Genomic DNA, 5,610 nt, shown 5'->3' with positions numbered 1-5,610 from the left:
GGGGTGACCGGACCTTTGATGTACTTACTAATTAGGTTACAAATTATCATAAGTGTTTACAACTCTTGTATAGTTTGACACTAATTAATAAGAGTAATTATCTGATCAGAGTACCTTACACTTTTATTCTAATTGACACTTATTAATAAGGGTATACACACCTGACAGTCATTTTATAAAATACATGTATGTACAATGCCCTTTTGGCGTTTATGTTGTTAAAACTAACATATACCGCTATTGACTTGCCGACCGGGAAAAACAGATCGTTCACAAAACGCTTTAGCTATTAGAAAGTACCCAACGTATGCATAAATTTATTTTCGCGATTTTCGTTTATCCGCCAAAATAAGCGAAAATAAACACCCCGCGAAAATAACCCGCTATACGGTACCACCATTGTTTACCCCTATTAGTCTTTGTTAAATTTGCTCTTTTCAAAAAATTGTGCAGAATTTATCTTTGTTTAAAATAAAGAAATACTTTGCATGAGTAAAGTTTTATCCTGTCCAGTACTACATAAAAATATTCACATAAAATTTCATTGCATTTAAGATATTAACCATCACTTGAAGTTAACCAATCAAATTGTCACCTCTTTTTTTTTCTATGTAAAAGCTTTAGTAACCATGTAACCTCAAGTTTCCGAAATATTCTATATTAACACCTAATTAAAAAAGAATGGTGCTTTGAAACACCCAAGATATATGTTTATGAATCAGAATGTTTTTACACTTTTAATTTCCTACAACTATCAAATTGAAGGGAATATTTTTTTTCGACCCTTGTTCGTATGCAACCGGATGTGACGTAATATGATTTGGTGGTATTACACCTTTCCGAGGATTGGACTGGAGGCACGTATATCGGCGACGGTGGAAGTGTGAATGTCACACTACCATTAGACGATGATGAGTTCTGACACGTAGGATTGGCTTGTGGTGACGAATTTTGCACCAATACGTTTGTAATGTTGAAGGTTGATGAAGGTACTGAAGATGACTGCGGTGAAGATGGAGAACGTCTCAGGTGGAGAGATTGTTGCTGTTGAAGGCTTTTTTTTTTGTTAGTTTCAAAACATGAATTAATTTCCTATTCAAACTTGAAACATACTTGTTCTAATATACTAAGTAATTTCTGGTCATATTGGCGTGAAAAAGCCAGAAAACCAGTCGACATATAGCGGGTTGCAATTGGCAAATACAACAATTTCTCTCTTTATCTAAGTTGCAGACAATTTAGTCACTGTACTTAACAAATGAATGTCAACATAAAAACTACAAACTGAGTGACTAGCATTCATACACGAAACATACAGATATGGAATGACCAGCATTCACAATTATAGGTACTTAGGGTGCGATACCGTCTTTCCCCAAACAACACATAATGACTAGCATTCACAATTATAGGTACTTAGAGTGCAATACCGTCTTTCCCCAAACAACACATAATGACTAGCATTCACAATTATAGGTACTTAGAGTGCAATACCGTCTTTCCCCAAACAACACATAATGACTAGCATTCACAATTATAGGTACTTAGAGTGCAATACCGTCTTTCCCCAAACAACACAGAATGACTAGCATTCACAATTATAGGTACTTAGGGTGCAATACCGTCTTTCCCCAAACAACACATAATGACTAGCATTCACAATTATAAGTACTTAGGGTGCAATACCGTCTTTCCCCAAACAAAACAGAATGACTAGCATTCACAATTATAGGTACTTAGAGTGCAATACCGTCTTTCCCCAAACAACACATAATGACTAGCATTCACAATTATAAGTACTTAGGGTGCAATACCGTCTTTCCCCAAACAAAACAGAATGACTAGCATTCACAATTATAAGTACTTAGGGTGCAATACCGTCTTTCCCCAAACAAAACAGAATGACTAGCATTCACAATTATAGGTATTTATGGTGCAATACCGTCTTTCCCCAAACAACACAGAATGACTAGCATTCACAATTATAGATACTTAGGGTGCAATACCGTCTTTCCCCAAACAAAACAGAATGACTAGCATTCACAATTATAAGTACTTAGGGTGCAATACCGTCTTTCCCCAAACAACACAGAATGACTAGCATTCACAATTATAGGTACTTAGAGTGCAATACCGTCTTTCCCCAAACAACACAGAATGACTAGCATTCACAATTATAAGTACTTAGGGTGCAATACCGTCTTTCCCCAAACAACACAGAATGACTAGCATTCACAATTATAGGTACTTATGGTGCAATACCGTCTTTCCCCCAAACAAAACAAAATGACTAGCATTCACAATTACAGGTACTTAGGGTGCAATACCGTCTTTCCCCAAACAACACATAATGACTAGCATTCACAATTATAGGTACTTAGAGTGCAATACCGTCTTTCCCCAAACAACACAGAATGACTAGCATTCACAATTATAGGTACTTAGGGTGCAATACCGTCTTTCCCCAAACAACACACAATGACTAGCATTCACAATTCTAGGTACTTAGGGTGCAATACCGTCTTTCCCCAAACAACACAGAATGACCAGCATTCACAATTATAGGTACTTAGGGTGCAATACCGTCTTTCCCCAAACAACACAGAATGACTAGCATTCACAATTCTAGGTACTTAGGGTGCAATACCGTCTTTCCCCAAACAACACAGAATGACTAGCATTCACAATTATAGATACTTGGGGTGCAATACCGTCTTTCCCCAAACAACACAGAATGACTAGCATTCACAATTCTAGGTACTTAGGGTGCAATACCGTCTTTCCCCAAACAACACAGAATGACTAGCATTCACAATTATATGTACTTAGGGTGCAATACCGTCTTTCCCCAAACAACACAGAATGACTAGCATTCACAATTATAGGTACTTAGGGTGCAATACCGTCTTTCCCCAAACAACACATAATGACTAGCATTCACAATTATAGGTACTTAGGGTGCAATACCGTCTTTCCCCAAACAACACATAATGACTAGCATTCACAATTATAGATACTTAGGGTGCAATACCGTCTTTCCCCAAACAACACAGAATGACTACCATTCACAATTATAGGTACTTAGGGTGCAATACCGTCTTTCCCCAAACAACACAGAATGACTAGCATTCACAATTATAGGTACTTAAGGTGCAATACCGTCTTTCCCCAAACAAAACAGAATGACTAGCATTCACAATTATAGGTACTTAGAGTGCAATACCGTCTTTCCCCAAACAACACATAATGACTAGCATTCACAATTATATGTACTTAGGGTGCAATACCGTCTTTCCCCAAACAATACAGAATGACTAGCATTCACAATTATAGATACTTAGGGTGCAATACCGTCTTTCCCCAAACAAAACAGAATGACTAGCATTCACAATTATAAGTACTTAGGGTGCAATACCGTCTTTCCCCAAACAACACAGAATGACTAGCATTCACAATTACAGGTACTTAGGGTGCAATACCGTCTTTCCCCAAACAACACATAATGACTAGCATTCACAATTATAGGTACTTAGAGTGCAATACCGTCTTTCCCCAAACAACACAGAATGACTAGCATTAACAATTATAGGTACTTAGGGTGCAATACCGTCTTTCCCCCAAACAACACATAATGACTAGCATTCACAATTATAGGTACTTAGAGTGCAATACCGTCTTTCCCCAAACAACACAGAATGACTAGCATTCACAATTATAGGTACTTAGGGTGCAATACCGTCTTTCCCCCAAACAACAACAAAATGACTAGCATTCACAATTACTGGTACTTAGGGTGCAATACCGTCTTTCCCCAAACAACACATAATGACTAGCATTCACAATTACAGGTACTTAGGGTGCAATACCGTCTTTCCCCAAACAACACAGAATGACCAGCATTCACAATTATAGGTACTTAGGGTGCAATACCGTCTTTCCCCAAACAACACAGAATGACTAGCATTCACAATTCTAGGTACTTAGGGTGCAATACCGTCTTTCCCCAAACAACACAGAATGACTAGCATTCACAATTATAGATACTTGGGGTGCAATACCGTCTTTCCCCAAACAACACAGAATGACTAGCATTCACAATTATAAGTACTTAGGGTGCAATACCGTCTTTCCCCAAACAACACAGAATGACTAGCATTCACAATTATATGTACTTAGGGTGCAATACCGTCTTTCCCCAAACAACACAGAATGACTAGCATTCACAATTATAGGTACTTAAAGTGCAATACCGTCTTTCCCCAAACAACACAGAATGACTAGCATTCACAATTATAGGTACTTAGGGTGCAATACCGTCTTTCCCCCAAACAACACATAATGACTAGCATTCACAATTATAGGTACTTAGAGTGCAATACCGTCTTTCCCCAAACAACACAGAATGACTAGCATTCACAATTATAGGTACTTAGGGTGCAATACCGTCTTTCCCCCAAACAACAACAAAATGACTAGCATTCACAATTACTGGTACTTAGGGTGCAATACCGTCTTTCCCCAAACAACACATAATGACTAGCATTCACAATTACAGGTACTTAGGGTGCAATACCGTCTTTCCCCAAACAACACAGAATGACCAGCATTCACAATTATAGGTACTTAGGGTGCAATACCGTCTTTCCCCAAACAACACAGAATGACTAGCATTCACAATTCTAGGTACTTAGGGTGCAATACCGTCTTTCCCCAAACAACACAGAATGACTAGCATTCACAATTCTAGGTACTTAGGGTGCAATACCGTCTTTCCCCAAACAACACAGAATGACTAGCATTCACAATTATAGGTACTTAGGGTGCAATACCGTCTTTCCCCAAACAACACAGAATGACTAGCATTCACAATTCTAGGTACTTAGGGTGCAATACCGTCTTTCCCCAAACAACACAGAATGACTAGCATTCACAATTATATGTACTTAGGGTGCAATACCGTCTTTCCCCAAACAACACATAATGACTAGCATTCACAATTATATGTACTTAGGGTGCAATACCGTCTTTCCCCAAACAACACATAATGACTAGCATTCACAATTATATGTACTTAGGGTGCAATACCGTCTTTCCCCAAACAACACAGAATGACTAGCATTCACAATTATAGGTACTTAGGGTGCAATACCGTCTTTCCCGTAACCATTATAACCAGACTTTTTCAACAACGAGCACCTATAAAGAGCACCACAGATTAAACCATCAACCTTTACGTCCTTTTTGTTCCAGGGAATTTGACTGGCTATACATGCGTATTGGAGGTGGTCACTTTGAAATGAATGCTATGAAAGCATTCTTTGAACTAAACTGGACACCCTTTTTAGAATAATTATGTGAGCTCATGGGGTTTAAAACAGAAAATGCAAAACATTTTGCAAAAATTTGCAAAGACCATCATGTAGCTTGGCAACTTCTTCTTACTTTCCACTCTTCCTCTCTGAAGGAGATGGTGATACCATTTATCAGAAGCTTGAAAGAAACGAACCAAAAGCCACTGTAGAAAATTACTTCCACTTTTATAAAGAATTTTTGGCACACAACTCTAACCATGCATTCCTCCATTTGCAAATATGCAGATTTTCCCAAGCT

General features: G+C 38.1%; 1 long non-coding RNA gene across 12 annotated transcripts; it reads left to right on the top strand.

Moving 5' to 3' along the window:
• The first annotated feature begins 2,772 nt into the window (after positions 1-2,772).
• On the top strand, positions 2,773-4,958 carry LOC127732391 (uncharacterized). 12 transcript variants are annotated; one of them, XR_007996226.1, is made up of 7 exons: positions 2,773-2,958; positions 3,151-3,205; positions 3,590-3,654; positions 3,977-4,232; positions 4,297-4,361; positions 4,556-4,619; positions 4,748-4,866. It is a non-coding gene; the product is annotated as an uncharacterized LOC127732391 (long non-coding RNA). The 12 variants fall into 12 exon arrangements; XR_007996218.1 differs by lacking the exon at positions 3,590-3,654 and having other exon boundaries at positions 2,773-2,949; positions 3,078-3,205; positions 3,913-4,232; XR_007996224.1 differs by lacking the exon at positions 3,590-3,654.
• Positions 4,959-5,610: the final 652 nt, after the last annotated feature.

The sequence above is a fragment of the Mytilus californianus genome, unplaced genomic scaffold (genome assembly GCF_021869535.1).
Source record: "Mytilus californianus isolate M0D057914Y unplaced genomic scaffold, xbMytCali1.0.p SCAF_24, whole genome shotgun sequence".
NCBI classification, from domain to species: Eukaryota; Metazoa; Mollusca; class Bivalvia; order Mytilida; family Mytilidae; genus Mytilus; species Mytilus californianus.
The sequence above is the reverse complement of the archived record's forward strand: the minus strand, read 5'-3'. Positions and strand labels throughout refer to the sequence as shown.